General features: G+C 31.4%; 1 protein-coding gene across 1 annotated transcript in view; it reads right to left on the reverse strand.

Moving 5' to 3' along the window:
- LOC107444322 (LIM domain only protein 3) overlaps positions 1-10,090 on the reverse strand; it is a 153,710-nt gene extending 143,620 nt beyond the window's left edge. Inside the window, exon 1 of the mRNA XM_021147362.4 lies at positions 9,923-10,090. The gene's annotated coding sequence lies outside the window, so the exon portion shown is untranslated. The remainder of the gene's footprint in view (positions 1-9,922) is intronic.
- Positions 10,091-21,501: the final 11,411 nt, after the last annotated feature.

The raw sequence follows: 21,501 nt of genomic DNA on the forward strand, positions 1-21,501 counted from the left end.
ATATTTATAATTTCAAGCTTAACATGAATTTATAAAGAAATAGTTTTTATCTATATGAGCAACATTTTCAAAATTAATGAAAAATTTGATTTTTTTTTTCTAATTTTAAATCAAAAATACTAACTTGTTTTCCGAAATTTCTATTTTTACAAATTTTAAGGATGAGAATAAAAACATAAGAAGTATAATATTTTCTTTCAAGTTCAAAAAATTTAATTTTTTTCTGGTGCAATTAACAAACAACTAGTTTATTCTTAAAAGTTTTTAATAACCGAAATTTTCCTGCAGAATAAACTCATCAAAGAATGCTAAAAATGTGAGTTTTGAACAAAAGAAATTATGAGATTTTCACTTTTTTTAGTTTCTTACAGAAGAAATCTAATCTGTTTTTTTAATGCTTACTAATTTTTTATAACTAATAAAACATTATTTGAAGCTTTATTTCGTTTTAAGTAATTTTTATTTTGAATTTAATGAAAACTCTTGTTAAAATAAGCTGTTTTTGAATTCTAACGAAGTCGAAGGAGCAAACAAATAATTATTTTTGTTTTAACTTTAACTTTTGACTTATCATAATCTTTACAAAAACTAAAAAATTTATGACATAAAACATTTACTGCGGAAAAAAATTTTTTTTCTTTATTATTTTATTCATAATCTCCGTTGAATATTTTTATTGTTATCTATTTTTTGTAAATAAAATACAAAAAGAAACAATGTAAATTTAAAATATTTATTCACGAATTAGTTTTCAGTTAATATACGTACAGGTTAAACTTATTTAAAATAGTTAGAAGAATTTTAGCACTTTTGAAAACTTTTTTACATTTTGCAGTTGCAGACAAATTTAGGATATAATTAACAAGATGGAAACCATATGGACTGAGAAAATAATTAACAATAAAATCCTAGAGCATTTAAAATTTATTATTTTCATAAAGTATTTCCTTTTTTAGAAAAGTTATTTAATTTTTCATCAACATGTTTAAGCATAAGACATAACTAAACTTATGAGATTTTAAGTTAAATTTTATGAATTTTATAATTAAACTTTAAGAAAGCATATAATTCAATGTACATAATTTATATATCAAATAACTTAAGTACACTTTTAATTTAAGAGCGTAATTCGCAATTAAGTTAAATTAAGTAGCTTTTAAAAGCAATTTTTAACATATTTTTGAATTTGAATTTTTAATAATAAATAAAGTTGCAAGAAATTTTTAAAACAAAAGTTATTTAAAAAAGGCAAAGAATAAATGTTAAAAATATTATGTCATGGTATTCAATAATAATTAATATTTTAATAATAGTAAAAAAGTATTATGAAATATTGCAGAAATCAAACGTATCATTTCGCTTTTAAATTTTGTTTTAATTACAATTCACTTATAACAAGCCCTGATTTAAACAGGACCCGGATTTAACGAGAAAAACGGAAATAATAATTGGTACAATATTAGGTCTATTGCAGCCTAGATCACTTTTAACGAGAAAAAATAATATTTTTGGGATTAGTTTTACCAAATACTATTAAACTAAGCTTTCTTGGAACAATTCCGTTCTGATGTTTTTCAGGCCACGAAATTCTTTTTTGAGATCGACGATGTTTTTAAGTCTGAAAAACACTAACATAGCAATGAGGCAAAACAGTTCAAAACATTTAAACTAATTTCTTTTGAACTGAACAGAAATAAAAAGATAAATAAAATTAGAAAATAAGAACTATATTTATGATTTAGTAAGTATGATTTTTTTTCACGGACCCGTGTTTTACCAGTACTCGTTTATAACGAACAAATATTCCAGTCCCATCGCACTCGTTATAAGCGAGCAATATCCAATATCCAATTGTAATTCGCAATTGTGTCTTATAATTAAATTTACTCTCACTTCCTTACAATGAAAACGCAACTGCTTGTAAGAGTTAGAATGATAACATGAATGTTATTTCAATTCTTAAGCAAACAAACTCACTGATTTAAGAGTTTGTTTTGAATCACATTACTCAGATAACACTACAAATGACTCTCGTCTGTAAAAGAAATATCTGTCGGTTCAAAAACTTTGCACCTTTTTAGATAAATACATTTCCTTTCCGTCTCTTTAAGTTATTTGCAAACAATTATACGAAGATAAACAGTAGTTTGCTCTTGCGCAAATAATTACGAAGATAAATGAAAACGATTTCCTAAAACCTGACTTTTATAAAATGTTTGTAAAACTTATATAATGCAATAAGTTTAGTTTCTTTTTTATAGTTTAATCCAATGAAATTAAATTCCCTATTGAGAGGCTCCTAATATTGTATACGTAGTTTAAGTTCTAAAAGGATTTTTCTGCTTTTTTTTATCACGATTTAGTTCACATTTTATAATTTTTTTTTTACTTCATTACCTTGTATTGCTTAAACTTATATTGATAATTAAAATAAATAATTAAGTGCAAAGTTTCAATGTGTTTTTTAATTTTTGAATTATCATCGCAATAAAAATCTCAGCATTATTACTTAAAAATCAATAATTTTATTTTTGTTTCATTCGGTTATTTTCAACTATTCTGCGTATTATTGATTTGAAAAGTTATTAAATTTGTGAAATAAAAAATTTATTTCCAAATAAAAGTAAAAAAATTATAAAACTATATTCTATGGTACATAGTAGACTATCAAATCTTGCATTCATTTATTTTTCAATAGTGATTCAAAAATACAGTAATTATTTAATTTATTATTAAGACATCTGCTCTCTTTCATGAGTTAGCCATGACGTTTTGAGACGCATTTTAATCTTTTAATTCATTTTTATTCAAAATTGATTAAAAATCTTTTTGTGAAGTTAAAAATTCTCTTTCAAAAATATAGATTTTTTTATGGAAAAACTGATGACCACCATAAATAAAAAAAAAACAGTAAAAGTTTTCAGAAGAAAGCATACTGCGAGCTTTCAGAGAAATAGTGAATATCTTTTGCCATAGTGAAGATCATTTCGATGGAAAAAAAACCACATTTGCGTTACATGGAGAGGAAAACCATGAAAATCTTTACCCCATGATCCGTCTACCACTGAGGAAGTTTAACGTCAACATTAGCATTGTGGTCGGTGCGAGCCGGTACGGGATTATTATCGACCAGCCACATCAGGGATTCGAACCTGCCTCATCTTATTGGAAGGCAAAATCTCTATCCCCTGAGCCATCACGGCTCAGTTGTTAAATTTTATAACCACCGTTGAACAGGTGACCCAATTTTGAATTTACGACTTCCAATGGTCAACTCTGTATAGCCTTGTGTTTTGAACTCAATCCAGAAGACAAGGGAACTCCTGGATCAAGTATCGGGAGAAATTTGCCTTCATGGACGACTTTTTGATGGAGCTAACTCGCATTCACTAACTCGTCTACCACTGAGGATATTTCACGTCAGCGCTGCGGTCGGTGAGATCCGGATGCGGAATTTGTATCGACCAGTCATCGCTGGCATTCGAACTATGTTCACCATATTAGAAGGCGAACTCTCTATCACCTGAGCATCGCGGCTCAGTTGTTAAATTCGGGTTGAACAATGAAAAGGCATATTTTTTGCTGTGCCCACTTTCTCAAGCAAATGTTTTGAGAAGTGTTTAAAATAAAAAGCTCAAGGATGAACTGTTGTAAGCTTATACATTTTTGATTCAGTTGTATTACTTAATCATTGTTTACATCAAATATAATAAAGAATGTGAGGAAAGTATTTACATTTTTTTATATTTTAATAAATATATGTGTCAAAAAAATTAGCGCTGTGGAATGACCTTCACTGTGGAATGACCTTCAGCGTTACGTTAAGTTATTACGTAACAAAATTTGTATTTTTCATTTTAAATTAATGCAGCCTAAGTTTCATTTAAACAAAATTCTGTAACAAAATATATTACTTAATCTGTATCAAAGTATTTACTTTGAAAAAAAATCATCATTTTGTAATGAATGTTTTGAACGTAAAATGTTAAAAATATTCCTGCTAAATCGAATATCTGGCAGAATTGAAAGCAAAAATAATTTAAAGCTTCTTTTTCTTTCTTTTTTTTTTACTTTATCATTAAAGGGTTCAAGTGCAAGACACTATAGAACTCTCTTAAAATATTAATAAAATATTTGTTTACACTAATAATATTGAATATATTATGAATCCCGTTTAGTCAGGAAAGAGATTTTACTTCATTCCACGTAAATAAAAATGGAATTCAATGTAATTTTGAATCATTATCGCTTTATTTTATACACTGAAATGTGCATATTTTATTGAATTTCAAATTTTAAGCTTGTAGGTAATATTGAAATTTGAACTTTTAAAAGCTCTTTGAAAACATTTTAAAAATATTTACAGTTTCAAAATTTGAAATTCGGTACACGGTTCAGCAAAATACATCTCAATGAATAAAGTGAAACAAAAATTAGTTTCTGACTAAATAAGGAAATTTTGCACATTGAATTCTCCGTACACTGTTAGAATTTTCATTCTAAAATTATGGTATAATAACCGGCAGCTGTCTATTCACACGATTAAGCGTAAAATTTACGGTAAAGAAGATTTTTTACCTTCACAGTTTTAAAATCGCTTAGAACTAGCATTTTTTTTTTTTTTTTTTTTTTTAACAATTCACAGCTAGCATAGTTTCAAAATCGCAAAAAAAAATCTGAACATAGGAGCTGGGCTTTTCATTATGCAATAGAGAGCAGGACACTGGAAACTCTTCAAGTGTTCAACGGAATGGAGGAAACATTGTAGTGTCAACGCTAGGACTCGAACCCCAGTTCTGTCGCTCACGAGACTGAGAGATTAACCCTCTCGGCTATAACGTGTACGCAGTTGTAAAGAACTGAGTGGCTGCATTGCATGAGCTTAGTTAGTGCCATAAAACTCTGATTGCTTAACAGTATTAAGTAAAAGCTGTTAATAAACGGGGTTTTTTCGCTATTAACCGTTTGATTACCATCTTATTTATGCTTATTTAACTGTTTTGTTTGTATATGATAAAATGACAATAAAATAAATTGTTATTTAACCCTTTTTTCGGAGAAAATTTTAACAGAGTAGATAAAAATGGATGACGCGAAATATCTGTTCTATCAGATGAAGACCCTTAATAATTACTAAAAGGAGTTATATTAGTATACATTCTGAGATGCAATATTTGTCACAAATTTTTATTTTATTATTTAGTGAGATAGTGGTATATATACGTAGTATATTCCGAAAAAAAATAGGATGATAATGTTCATAAATTTTTCCATTTTCTTAACAAAGTATGCGGCAAAATAGCTTTAACGAAAGCTCTTTAGTTTTTAATACGCTAACAAGCATACCAAATGCTGAAAAAATGGATTTAAAAATTTTTAAATTTTAAAAAAAAATCATTCAAATTACTAATTTTTAAATTGCTCGTTTTTGTTCCAAGCGTACCATACAGTGAGTCAAGGTTTTTAATTCTATTAAGTTTTTATGCATTTTAAAAATTACATTAGTACCCAGTACATTATGCTTATTTTTGAATTTACCATAATGTACTGGGAAAACAAAATAGTAATTAAATGGGGAAAAGTATTAAATATAATTCAATGAGCTTCATAAATCAAACAAAACACTTCGGAATCATTTTGGACAAACTTAATTTTCGAAAACAAGCTCTTTTCAAAATTCGCATGAATTTAAGAGTAATTTTTTAAATTTTAAAGATTATTTATCATTTTAACAACTTAATTTCAACAGAATCATTTTAACAACCGTTTTCTCTTTATGAGTTTATTATAGTTGCATCACATTCTCATAGCTAACGTAGAAAAATTATCACATTCTAAAAGTGTTATGAAAGTTTTTAGTACCCAACCCACTCTCAAAGATATTTATTTTCGAAGTGAAATCACATATTTAAAACAACGAGGTAGTAAATCAGCTTATTTGAATCGGTAAATTAATAAAATAGCGTATGTGAATCTGGGAATTTATAAATTAATGTATTAAACTCTGTGGATTTATGTAATATTGAATAGGCATATTAGTAGATTAGCGAAACAATAAATCGAAGAATCAATGAATCTGTGAATTAATTTATAGGTGAATAAGTGAATCAGCTTAATAGTGTAAGGCGAATAGCTTTGACAAACTTACTAGACAACTAGCTATAAATATTTGTTCTTCGAATGGGGTGAATAAAAAAAGTCAATAAAACAGTACTTACAAAATCATGCACAGAACTGAAAGAAAAAGAAAAATACAAATAATAAAGCTAAAATAATGTAAAAGATTTTTTAATTGATCATTATCGTTAAAGGTGACTTTACGTTATTAGATTAGACAAAACGCTATTTAGTAGCTCATCCCATAAAATACAATTTAACTAAATTGTGTATCATCTGGCATAATGCTGTTGCTCGAGGCAACTCATGATACTTAAAATTTGCCACAATCAAGCAACTCTCTCCTGTACTTATATCTTTTCTAGAACACCTATTTCCGCAGTATCTGTCATAAAAATAAATAGTCTTGGAGGTGCTTTAGTAGGCACCAAATTTACTGATCAAATATATTGTCTCGATATAAAAGTATATTCAGTACCTATTAAATCTGCACCAATTATCCTAATGCCAAGAGTGCATTTTATCAAAATTTAGCATCATTGGTGTCAATAATAAATAGTACGCCGACTTTTTACTGCTATCCATAACGAATAAGTAGATTTGCTCCATTAATTTTGTTTTTTAGTACATTGGTTATTAATATTTCGGTTAATACAAAGTAAGAAAATTAATTAAGCGTCATTGACGTCAATAATAATTTGTCAATTTTTATGCTCTCCTGAACGAATTAGAAACATTTCCCCATTAACTTTGCTTCTACGTTAGCTAATTTTTTACTTCAATTATTAACTATTACCAAAATTAATTATCATTAGCATCAATAATAACATTGATGTTTTTTTACGTTTCTTCACAACGAATTAATGGTACCGTTTCGCTATTAATTTTGCTTTTTAGTATAAAACTTTTTATTGTTTCAATTATCGTAGATTTCAAATAATTTAGTTTGATAGTAATACGTTTTAAAAGTACGACTCCAAGTAAAATAGACTTATGGTTTCAAATAACTTTCGGAATACTAATTTGGTGGCATAATCTACCTATACCACGGTCACGTTCAAATAATCTGACAAAACGAATAAAAAATAAATAAATATTACAAAACGCGCAAGAAAAAACTTTTTTTTCTGATTAGAGATATCTATAAGCAAGCAAACATTACTGATGTTGTCTTTAAAATATGTCAGAAAACTACATCGTCTATTGTTTAATTTAAAAGAAATCTCTTCGGCTAAATCAATAAGAAAATTTCATCTTTAAAATATCTCTGAATTAAAAATATAATTTAAAAATTTAAGATCTGGTTGTATAATTTATTCACAATTGAACTCATTAAGCTTCACCTTGAATGCTCTAATTTAAGTGTCAATGTTATATCCGTAATTCGAAATGCAAACGTACACACATGCACAAATTCTTTAATTTATTATAGATATAGATAACTTGAGTTGCGTTAGTTGACAATCACAATAATCAATACTGAATTTCTTTTTCTCATTTAATAATTAAAGTCAATTATTTGTATGCCCTTAAAGCAATAAAGCAATTAAGCGCAATAAAGCGATGAATCAGTGAGTTGGTGTATTATTCAATAGGTGAATAAGTTAGTCTGCATATTAGTGACGAGAAGTATAAGAAGTATAATGGATTTAATATATTTATTAAACCACAAAGAGGCTAAGCCCCCTGTTCGCCGATTCCCGATAATTGCTACGCAAAAATTGTTGTTTCTTGGCAAAAAAAATTTAAATTATTCAAATGAGAATATATGTCCTGAAAAGAACACTTGTGCCACCCACGTCCAATTATCTCCCCTATGATACTACTAACATCTATGAGTGGACAGAAATCATTTTTCTAAGTAATCATTTTTTGAAATTAAAGCATATTGTTAAAACAAATTTGGCGAGTTCTCAGCTGCAATTTAATACTTTTACTTACCAAACGGACGGATGCATTTCAAATACAATTTTTGCATGCATCTCTTTGTGCATGAAGGTGAAAGTTCTGAATCATTAACAAATCTCTTTAACCGTTATTCATAATAGTATATTAATGTAATTTGCACCTAAAATTAATAATTGTAAAACGGTAAATAAGTCACTGATTTAAATAACTTAATATGTTATTCCAGTAATAATAAAACACTCCTCTTTGAGTCTGTATTTAAAAAACAAACAAAATTCAAAACGTAATATTAATAGTACAGGTGTACCTTTAAATTAGGGAAACAAATATATTTATAGGAAAACAATAACTTTATGACTTGTATCAAATGTATGATGATGATAGCGAAACCAATTTGAAAATTGATGTGGGAAAACTGGATCCTATCATGTGATTTTCCGGCCAATAAATATGCACCGACAATAATGGAAAACTGCGACACCATCATTCGATCTTTATGTTTAGGAAAATAACTTGTGTTGCCAAATATCACCTCATTTTAAATTGAAATATTTTTTTTCATTTGAAAATGAAAGTCATTTATTTGCATGTCGTGAACTGATTCCTAAACATATTTCATTTAATAATGAAAAAAATCTTGGCAAGAAAATCTTCTAATTCATCAAAATATCTGTACAATATATGTATACTATGTATGTTCAAAATCGAATAAAAGTTCAAAAAATTATCGACTTAAAATTAAATCAATTTCATATTCTTATGACAAACGATTAGTACAACTACGATTAAAATAAATTTAGTTTTCTTGCCTCATCCTATGACAGTGCAGCCACAAAAAGATATCTATCTATGCTTGATAAACTCCTCTAAGAAAAATGGGTATATTACATATTTGATTCATTCTGAGTGCATATTTTTTCGGTGCATTTGATAAGAGAAAATCTTCATCGATGTTGAAAAAGTCGACATTTTTCGAACGCTCAAAGAACATAAATCTTCCTGCAATCTACAACTCGGAGATCAAAAGAAAGCGTTGTGCCTTCACCTCAAATCCAAATATAAATATTTTATTTTATAACCATCGTTGAACAGCTGACCCAATTTTGAATTTAAGACTACCGATGTTCAATTCCGTAGCCTAGTAATTTTGAATTCAATCCAGAAGACAAGGGAACTCCTGGATCAAGTATTGAGAGAAATTTGTCTTCGTGGTAAACTTTTTGATGGAACTAACCCACATTTGCGTTAAGTTGGGAGGGAGACCACGAAAAATGCAAACGGTTAGCCTCGCAGCAAGGGGACCCTAACCGATATGCTCCGTTTACCACTGAAGATAATTTACGTCTATACACTGGTTAGTGCAAGCCGGGGGAGGGATTTATATCGACCAGGCAGGATTCGAACTCACGTCATCTCAATGGGAACCGAGTGCTCTATCCCTTGAAACACCACGTTTCGAAATCAAAAAGTAAATATTTATATAATTAGTATATCATAGTAAATAAAACTATCGTCTTTCTGTAAAAAAAAATTAAAAGAAAAGATAAACACTTTCGCCAACACTTTTATCCCTTTATGAAAAGACTGAAAAAGTCCTTTCAAAACGATGCCAGACACAAATGGATTTCGAACGATAAGAATTTAAAAAGAAACTAATTCTTCAATTTCTATCTTTTAAGCAACAAAAATCATTTCAAGTTATCGCGTGGTTGTTGTAAGTACCAATCACAAACTCAATAAACTGAGTTCATTTTCTAAACATGTTTAAACTATAGGAACTTCGTTCGTAATTAATCAGGTTTGTTTTGTCATCCGGTTTATTATCAGCCCAACTCCAAATCAAACACAACCCAGTCATTGCCTTGAATAAACCAGATAATAATGAACAAACATTTACCTTTTCCTGATAAAGAGTCAATTGAGGCGCCGTCTTTTCTTCCGATTTTTCCCGGATTCTCCGCGTGGTCCGGTTTTCGGGAAAGTTGGAGAAAGTGCTAGAATAGAGACCTCTTCTCAAGTCAAGTGCCGCATGGCATCTGTTGGTATCGGACGAAACGGAACAACTGGAATAAAAAGGGGGCGGTTTTGGGATGGAGAGATTTTTGTGGGGCGCATGCGCCCTCCAGGGGGCGGGGAAGATCCTCTTTGTTGTTGTTAGTTTGGGAAGCGACGACTCTTATCATTCGCTTTTTGCTTTTTTATTCTTGGTAAGATTTTTTTTTCGGAGTTTCTCCGACGGAGAAATGTTGCGCAACTTTTTTCCCGGATATTTTTTTTCTCTTCTGTCCCATCGGCGGGAACAGGAAAAAAAAAACTCGGTTATCGCCGGAGATAGCAATTTACTCACAGGTGTGATAAATCAATGCTTGAAATTGTTTTCTAAATTATCTTTTAGCTTAACTTTCTTTTTTCACTGTCCTTTTTTTTACTAAAATTATAGAATATCAAACGAACATAAGAAATATAGAGTTAAATTATTTTTTGAATAATCAAATTAAAAATTAAAAAATAATTTTTTCAAAAATCTTCTTATTTGAATTAAATTGCGAATTATAAAAATAAATATGCTTCTTTGTAGTACTGAAGCATTTGAAAACTTTCTCTTTATGTACTTCGTTCGAAGCTAAACATCTTCAGGGGGACATGAGACCATTAAAATGATTATTTTTAGGTAGAAATTTAATTTTTAGAGTGAAACAATGATATTATAAAATACAATATGCATGAATTTTCAAAAAAAAGCATTTTCGAAAAACTGTTGAACTCCACCACCTGTTCGCCGACGCTGCCCGACCCTCGGAAGTTACTATAAAATCTTATGCGGTTTGCTTTGCGAACCATGCTCGCTTCGTTCAATACTAAATTAAAGCCATTTGAAATGCGCTCTAGAGTAAAATTTTAAGAGTTAGATTGATTATTAATATATTTAAATCTAATTCCTATTTAATCTATTAAATCTAATTCCTATGAGCCGTGGTGACTTAGGATCGAATCCCAGCAATGGCTGGTCGATTGGAATTCCGCACCTGGCTCGCGTCGACCACAGTGCTAACGTAAAATATCTCCAGTGGAAAACGGATCACGGGTTAGAGTCCCCTTGCCATTAGGCTAACCATTAGTGGTGTTTGTGGTTTTCCTCCCAGTGAAACGCTAATGCTGGTTAGTTCCATCAAAACGTTCTCCACGAAGGGAAATTTCAGCCAATACCTGATCCAGGAGCTCCCTCGTCATCTGGATTGGGTTCAAAATTACAAGGCTACGTATGTTGGTAACCCAAAATTGGATCGGCTGTTCAATGATGTTTATAAAATAAACTATAAAATAAAATAATAAGTTGCTGAAATAAAAAGTTTTAAACATAAATAGATGGCACGCAATTGAAAAACTTTCAGGTGGAAAGCAATAATTATGCCTTTAAAAAACGTTATGTATGACAAAACGTCTATTTCACATTCTTTCAGTGTTGCGTATGTCTTTCATAACTGTCATTAATGCTTTATTTTGCTCTTGAATCGCGCACGCGTATTCATTGTATTTAACAAGCGTAACTTCACGAATAATATACTCATTTTTCAAAGAATAACAGGAATAACAATAACACCGAACATTTTTATAATTGTTGAACCACATAAGAGCATTTAAGACATATTATAGAACATTTTGTTTGCTGATATGACTATTCGCTTTTAAATTTTCTGTTCTTTCCAGCAATAGCTCAGTTTGTTTCATCTTATCATTGACCACGCTGGAAAATAATTATCATTCAGAAATTTGTAAAAATGTAATTTTACGCTTTCATGTTTATGATAGCTCGCATGCTTGATATTTCAGTGCTTTGCTGGCAACGCAAAAAGGAAATGATAGTTATCTTTCTCATCATCTAATAAAATTTAGATATAGGTAAGGAAGATTTTCATTGGAGATATTTATTTGGGGACATGGGAAATACTTTCAAATACAATATATAAAAAAGTAAGTTAATGTATCATTAAATTTTTGTTATTTTATTAAGCTTCTTTAGCTAGAAAAAACTGACAAAAAATAGATTTCAGATATCTATACTAATAAAATTTTAATTTTTATGATTTTAAAGGTCAAACGCTTCTTAATTCTAAATGATTATTATTGGTGTATATATATATATATATATTATATATATATATATATATATATATATATATATATATATATATATATATATATATATATATATATATATATATATATATATATATATATATATATATATAATATATATATATATATATATATATATATATATATATATATATATATATATATATAATATATATATATATATATATATATATATATATATATATATATATATATATATATATATATATATACAGTCCAGTCACATTAATGTGACCACCACCTACTTTCGACTTAAACCTGAAATAACCAATCACAAAGTGAAGGTGGCAGCACATTACAGTGTAGTGTATATATTGGATGTCCTAGGGCATCGAAAAGCATTTCAGTCGTTGGTGCAATGCAGAAACGTAGCGATTTATCCGACGTCCAAAAGGGCATGATTATTGGCTTTCGGACCAAGGGTGGAAGCATTTCGGAAACGACTGATTTTGTGAACTGTTCGCGTGCCGCCGTGGTAAAAGTATACCGTGCATGGCAAAATGGCACTATACAAAACAAGCGACGTGGCACATGTGGTGCACCACGGGCCAAAGATGGCAGAGGCGAACGAAGGCTACGGAGATGCGTTCAGACGAATAGACGTGCAACTGTTGAGCAACTGACCGCCCAAATGAACCAAGGGGCTACCAAGAGTGTATCCTCAACAACTGTTCAGCAAACGTTGCTGCGCATGAGCCTCCGCAGCAGACGCCTGGTTAATGCACCTATGCTGACTGCTGTTCATCGGTGACGAAAGCTGGAATTTGCACGCCAGTACCGCAACTGGACGTCAACAGAGTGACAACAGATGGCTTATTCCGATTAATCACATTTTATGCTCGTCCGATTAATCACATTTTATGCTAGGCGTGAAACGTCTGAAAGCAAACACCCTGCAACAATTGCCGGAAGGCTGCAGGCTGGAAGAGGGAGCGTTATGGTTTGGGGAATGTTTTCCTGGCATTCACTGGGTGCACTCATCATTGTGGAAGGCACTATGGATCAGTACAAGTGCGTATCTGTCCTTGTGGACCACGTCCACCCCTACATGCAAATGATTTTTCCTCAGAATGGTGGCATCTACCACCAGGACAATGCGAGGTGTCAAACAGCTCGCAGTGCATGTGCGTGGTTCGAAGAACACCAGGATGAATTTACCGCACCCCCCTGGCCAGCAAACTCACCGGATTTAAACCCAATCGAGAATCTGTGGAACCACCACGATCGGGTTGTTCGTGCCATGGATCCTCAACCGCGTAATCTAGCGCAGCTGGCCATGGCACTGGAGTCGGCATTGCTCAATATCCCAGTGAACACATTCAGAAACCTAACCGACTCTCTTCCTGCACGTCTCGTAGCGGTTCGCTCTGCCAAAGGTGGTTATTCTGGCTATTGACAGGTGGTCACATTAATGTGACTGGACTGTGTATATTTGATCATTTGAAACCATTGTAAGGATTTAATTAATTTAAAATAGAAACACTGCTTTACTGTCAATGGTTTACGAATTGTGGTTCTATTTTCTCATAAATAAACCTTGCGGGTGAACTTGTATCTGGAAGTTAGAGTCATGAAGAAATGGTAAGTACTGTTTTTATGTGTATATTTATTTATTTTAGCTTTTAATTTTTATTTGTCACTCTAAAGTGTATCAACAATCACTTAGTCGCTTTGGTGAATGTCCGACATATTTGTTATATCCGATTTGATATTAATTCGTTCGTTGATATCATTGTATTTATTCGATATTTTAATATCTGACGAATATAGATTAGGAGAAGCATCAGTGTTCGAGGTGCCGGTTAAATGCATACTGATCAGTAGTACTTGACCTTGAAAAAAAACCTTGATGTAGCTCATACCGGGCAAATATATACCGAGCAGTGGCACTGAACCTTAAAAAAAATTGATGTAAGGCATACCGGGCAAATGTGTACCGGGCAGTGGCACTGATCTGGACCTAGTATATATTTCGGACATTTACCAATGCGACTGGGATGACTATAAACGCTATCTCCTGACTCCCAATCAGTGTCGATTTTTTTAGCGTCAACGGTACTGGCTTATATCGTATCCTGCCCAATTGGAAAAAATGTGTTGGGTACGATAATTTTCTGCATGGTTTTATGGGGTCGGAATAGCCTAGTTGGTAGAACGTTGAACTAGTGTTCGTGAGAACGGGTGGTCGAATCCCTCCTGCCGAAAAAACCTCGTATATTAACTGGTGATCGGCTTGCATTAAATCTGTCGGGGTCACAAAGTCCTCCAAGTTCTCATAACAAATCAATACCTCTGGGGGTACAGAATGGGAGATTGATCATTCTCTAGTTCGGGTCAAAATTACGATCTGTGAATGTACATATGTATGAATGGGTCTGCCCTACAAAATGGAAGAAACAACATGGTTTTTATAAAGAAATTGCTACTATGGATACTAAGCTATTGAAACTTTATTCAAATTTTTCTATCACTTCAAAAGTGAGAAATTTGTTTAAGCAAATCCATTTTCTAGTTATAAATACGCAAATTTTAGAGCTCTACGCTCATTAGTTAAAGAATTCCTTGCTTTCGTCTTTTTTTCCCATTATAAAGTGACCCATAAGGGTTCCATGGAAATTAAAGTTTTACAATTTCGTTTCCAATGGCATAAAGTTTGTCGTATGGCCAGCATAATACACCGAGACCGGTATTATTTCCCAGACAAGCTAGTCCCCATTGATCTGATGCTGGGTGAGCTTGAAGTCACCGCTGCGGATCGAACCATAGTCCTTCACAGTGCCATTACAATATACATTAATTATAATTTATTTCATGATTACAAAACATGTTTTTAGAATTATGCTTATTTTTGGTTGATGCTGCTCATTAAAATGTCTTGTTTGAAACATTAACATTTTATTAGCTGAGTGTGGGGTTCGCCTATTGCATTTATAATTTACTAATTCGCCTTAGAAAGAATTTAGAAATTTATTTTTAAGGTCAATGACTTGTACAATTTTTGTCAATCCTTAATCATAATATTGCGGTGAAGTTCTTTGTAGTGTGGAATCTTTTTTTAAATTTTTCTTAAAATTTTTTTTATCATAATAGGATAATTTTTATTAAAAAAAACTATTGATATTTTTTTTTATTTTATGCAGAAAATATATCAAAACCTGAGGGTAAAAATATGACAAATGTGTTTTTATTCTTTAAACATAGAAATGTATACTCCATTTCGGGATCACTTACCTGAAACATAATTTTATCATTTTTTTTTCTTTTTGGATAAATTGAAACAAACTATAAAAAATATACATTTCAGAAGGAAAAAAAAAACGTTAAATTCGAGTTTATTGTATATTTTCTTATAAATTCCACACAGCAAATTTCGTCCTAAAATTTTTTGCAAAAAGACTCAAAATCTTAATCACCCCAGTATCTTCCACTTGAACGTTATCTTAACTTGAAGGAGTTGACCAGCATAGAGAAGAAAAAATCACAGAATTTCATCACCCCATAGAGAGAGAAAGTGAAGCACTAATTGGCGTCCAGCTAAGCGTGATGCATCATTAATAATGTGCCCCATTATATAATGGGAAAGCGCATGTGCATTAGTCTTAGGCGTAGTCCTACATCAGCACCTACTAATTAATTGTTACAGGGGTGGTTGTGGTGGAGTGTTCTAAAATCCGTGAGTCTCAAGGCTCGCGGAATAGTCACGCCTTAGGCGTAACTTAAAACTTGGATGAGCCTTTCCATCTCCCCCCCCCCTTCACAATGAGGCAGACATCACAGTAATTGCATTGAAGCATATTACCATATGAAAAGCACTGAGAAGCATATACGTTAATTGCGAGATATTAGAATTGGGGACATTTCTTAATGACTCACGAATTGATGTTAATCTCAGTTCGACTCGTTTTAATAGAGTTTAGGGCGATTATTAGGATTATTTAATTCGGAGGAAATGGAATCGTTTAGATGGGTTTCGCATTTATTAATTGTTAAGATAAGAGGGAAGGTGGCTTATAAAGTTTTATCAGAGCCATTTCGTAAGAAACTTAATTAATTGGAGACAGAAAAAAAAAGAGGATAGCTGATATAATCGAGTTAATTTAATGTCATCCAAATTGATGGGTGTATATAATATTGATTTTTTTCTATTCCGTCCATTGTAATTATGAGCTTTATAAATTATTATTTGAACTGTTTGTAGAATATTATTTTTAAGTAGTTTGTAGAAAATTTCTGAGTTCATTAAATTTGTTATATATTAATTTTAAACTTATAAATAACGAGATTTTTACTTCGACCGTAATTTGATAGCTTGTACCGTAACTTGATTTTTTATTTTGACCGCAACTTTTATCCTTAACGTAACATTACCGTAACGTTATATTAACGTTTACGTTATTAACGTAACGCTAAAATAACTGTTATATAGCGTAACGTTAAATTAACCGTAACGTAACGTAACGTATTATTAACCGTAACGTTAATTTAGAAAACGTATAAAAACTATTATTAATTTTAAACATATAAAAAACGAGATTTTTTCTTCGATCGTAATTTGATAGCTTGTACCGTAACTTGATATCTTATTTTGACCGCAACTTATAGCCTTAATGTAACATTACCGTAACGTTATATTAACGTTTACGTTATTAACGTAACGTTATATTAACCGTAACGTAACGTTTTATTAACCGTAACGTTGATTTAAAAAACGTTTATTTGTGTCGATCGTGCTCTGTATTTTATCAATTTAAGAATGAAGTATAAACGATAAATTCCATTTACTTTCAATTTCTTCAATTTTAATGAATCGATATTAAAATATAATATATTTTTATCATATAGTGAGCCAGTGGTCTCATATTTTTCGAGAAAACATTCGTGGTAAACCTTTATAATTAGGGTAATTATGCCTTCACAGGTATAAATTTGTTTCTACGGTCAATGACTTGTGAAATTTTTGCTGATCCTTAACCGTAATATTGCGGTAATTTTTTTTTTTACAGAAGATATGATCTTTTTTTTTATTATAATTGGATAAGTTTTATATAAGAACTATTGATATTGGTTGACTTTATTGTAAATTATATTACATCATTCCTTTAGTTTTAATTAGTTGAGAGTTAGAAAAACGAAACGTTTTAACCGAAATTTGATTACACTTTTATTTATGAAATCATTTTTGTTCTGAGTTTTTGATTGCATTTTGTTATTTTAATAGTAAATCATAAAAGCCAAATTTCACTTACATTTCAATTGCTTTTTATCGTAAAAAATGGACATGGTTTTGGTCTTATTCAGTGCAGTGTAAAAAATATAAAGAACTCAAACACTTTGCTTTTCTATTTAGCAAAGTCTCATGTGTATATAGCAATTCTTACAAAACTGAACTTTTAACACATATAAACCTAAATAAATTTTAAACTATTAAATCTAGGGTTTTCGTTTTGATCTCATTCAATAAAGCGTAAAAAATATATTGGAAGTAGGGATCACGGAAAAAAAATTGGATATTTGCGCATAGTAATCTTTCGTTTTATCGTAACATAATTGGGAAAGGCGCCAAATGAAATTTAAACTTACAATATAAAAAAATAATAATCACCATTCGCTCTTTGGTAGGGTTCAATTCTCTCAACCACTTAGGTACTTTAGTGAGGGACGGGCTTGCGTTTGCGAACGGAATCCTTTCGTTTTACCGTTTGTGTGCTTAAGGTATTCCCGTCTACACTCTTTGGGTTTGACTTGGGCTTTTTCAACCTCTGTAAGTTTAGGCCTTGGCATCGTTTTTCTTCTTGCTTCAACTCTAACTTTTGGGACCGTGTGAATCAGTTTTTACTCTCTTTATTTGTGATGTTTACCTGAATTAGCATTGAAAGCGATCCAGTTTGAACTAAAGTTTCGAATTTCTGATTCTTAATTAAAACAATAAGAACAAAAATATCGTTCAAATTCTCCATCATTCACAACTCAAGAAGTATTTATGAGATCTCCCCGGTCCCATACCTCAAAAATAAACACACAAACTTAATGCATAACAAAATTAAAAGTGAAAAAAAGTGTTCTAACAAAATTATCAAACAGCAGCGGTCACCATAGCAACGCATGCGCACTGTTTACTATTATTCCTGATTATTGTAGTTGCCAAGTGCGGACACCATGAAATCCAAACCAAGACAGATTTTGCCAATGGGTAAAAATTGGGATAAAAGTTTGTGCAGAAATGAGGTAAGTTAATGAGGTAACAACCTACAGTTAAGTTAAAATCACCACAAGTAGTATAATTTTCAGGCTTTTGCGAAGGAGTATTAATGTATTCCTGTATACAGGGTGTGTGTTTTTTTATCACTGTCGTTGAACAACCAACCCAATTTTTGGGTTTACGACTACTAATGTTCAACTCCGTAGCCTTGTAGTTTTGAACCCAATCCCGAAGAAAAGGGAACTCCTGGATGAAGTATTCGGTGAAATTTCCCTCGGTGGAGAACTTTTTGATGGAACTAACCCGAATTTGCGCCACATGGAGAGGATGACCACGAGAACCTCCCACGGTTAGCCTGACGTCAAGGGGACTCTAACCCATGATCCGTCTATCACTGATTCACGTCAGCACTATGGCCGGTGCAAACCGGAGGCTGATTCGTATTAACCAGTCATCGCTGGGATTCGTACCGTTCTCATTGGAAGGCGAACGCTCTATCCCCTGAGCCATCGCGGCTCTACACAGGCCGTTACATATGTAAGGGAGGTAGAGCATATGTATTGAGAAATGCATAGGAATGTATTTCTGAAATGCCATTACCTGAAATGCCATAGCCTGAATTCATTGCCTGAAATGCCATTGTACGCCACTAAGGGCGCTTCCCTATAGTGAGCTTTCTATTCATACGCATTTAAACAGTTGTTTAATTAAAACTATCGTAATTCCGTCTTTGTTTTTGGGTTTCTAATATTTGTTCTCGAATATTCCCCAGATTTAGAAGTTTTATCGTAGTTAATTGAATAGGCGACTAACTCGCAGAACTCGCTAATTCGGCTGTCAAAGTCAGTAAATTACGACAAAACAGATATCTCTGATTCTTCTTGAATGTAGTTTTTGGCAATAATTGTGGAATTCAGATCAGATCCACGAAGCAACCATCCTAATCACGTGACATCAGGGACACTTACATTTACATTACTTTTACTTGTACACCATGTAGATGGAATCAGTTGGAATGTCTGGCTTGAGTAGAACGCAAGCAGAATAATGTATCTTATTTTTGTTGATATATTTTGTTAAGTTAAGCTCCTTTAATTTAAAACCCTCTCTTCACCCCCTTTATTCCACATAATTATTGGAAAAAATTAATTTAACACATAATTAAGAAAGTTACGTATAATTAGTCTATAATATAGAAGCGACCATCAAAGCATAAGACGACATTTGTAGCTATTGTTCACCATGCAATTCTCAATCCTTATAAAGTGCCGTCTTTTCCCTGTCAAATATATAGCCGGTCTATTGAATTGCCAAGTATAGCTAGATGCCATTCAAAGAATTATATTTCTAGCCTTCTTTTCTCCCCCCCCCCTCAAAAAAATACCTCAAATAATTTTGATTTCATAAATTCGTTTCTAAAAAGGAATACCAATGAAAAACAATTTTAATTTAAATTACTTTAAGATTATTACTTATTTATGCAAAAACGAAACTTTTAAAGAATTGCACCAGAAAAAAAAATGCTCCCCTGCACATTTTTACACACAATCAATAATCCAGCAACTATTTGTTATCTTCTCTGTAGCTAGAGCATTAGACATTGTTTATGGTATATTTAAATTTTATTTAAAAAGAAAAAAATCTTTTTTCGGTCATTTGCCAGACCTGAAACTGTACATGCGGGTACTTATATCGCACCCCTGAATCCCATAAACGCTTTTCCGTTTTCTCTTTATTTATGACTCATATAGACATCGAGATTTACACGTAGGTCACGTGTTCTCAAACTCGCTCCGGGGATTTCAAGAGGAACATGCTGGGGATGTGTAACACGTTAATATGCGTGTTCCGGAATTAATTGCCATGTACCGCACGTAGTAATTACCGCAGCTTAAGACCCTGCTCGAAACGAACCTTGTTTTATTCCATTTCGAATCAAATTTCCAGCCACCCACTCCTTTCTTATAGTTATGATACTAACGCCTTTAACAGGGGTGGAGGGGATTGAAAGAGTGTTCTTTTTGCTGTTTAGCCATTTATGCAAATAGAATCATTTTGCAATGTTAGCTTCGATTTCCGTCGTAGCAATTAGCTGCTCGCGGTGATCAATTCCAAATGTGCATTTTGTCACGCGATCCAACTAGTTGCGAAGCTTGTTCTAACTTGATTTGTTTTCGATTTATTTATTTTTTTTTTTTGTTGAGCTCACGTTGAAATATGTACAACACGTCCTGTATTTGGCATCTTTATACGAGTTCGGCAGGTTAACCAATTACGCATTTTTCAGAAAGGAGGAACCTAATGAGCAGAATTAAAGCTCGAAATTGATTTTTTGATTTATGAGTGAGATGGGATTGCATGAAGAAATTTCAAATATGAGACTCAGATTTATTTCCAAATTTGTGACTTACCATTGAATCTGTAATTACTCTTATTGAAAACGGAATCATATTCAATACAAAAAAGGAAAATTATTATTTTCGACCAACAACAAACGTAATTTAATTTTTGATAATACATTTGTACATCGATACATTTTATTTTAGTATCGTTGATTTGCTTGGATAATAAATATTCCATTTTTGATTATAAATTTGTTTTGCACCCTAAAGTTTTTGGGCAACTTAATATCAAAATTTATTCTATGCGTAAATCCTTAGATTTTTTAATTGCTTTTTTTTTGTCGCGCAATAAGTATTGACAAATCAATGAGACTATTTGCTTAAGCTATCTTTTTCTCCTCTAAAATAATATTGTTTAAATATTATTACCCATTTTTATCAATTATTATTACCTATTTTTATCTATATTTTAAACTACCACTCTAACTCTTTATATGAAAGAAAATAATACTCAAATTTAAGCCAAAATATTTTTATTTAGTTGTTATTTTTAGAGAAATAAGTAAACAATGGCTATTTCATTTTATCAGTCATTTTTTCAAACGATCACTCTTACGCTTAACATAATAGGAACTACTCTTAAAATCGTTTAATACACTTAGGAAAAATAATTCTGGTAAAAGTATTGTACTGTATGGTAGTAATATTTATTGTCAAAAAATAAATAAATTTAAAAAAAAAATAATTTTGATTAATAAAATCAAAATATACCTCATT

The sequence above is a fragment of the Parasteatoda tepidariorum genome, chromosome 6 (assembly GCF_982258835.1).
Source record: "Parasteatoda tepidariorum strain Cologne lab strain chromosome 6, Ptep-v5.0, whole genome shotgun sequence".
NCBI classification, from domain to species: Eukaryota; Metazoa; Arthropoda; class Arachnida; order Araneae; family Theridiidae; genus Parasteatoda; species Parasteatoda tepidariorum.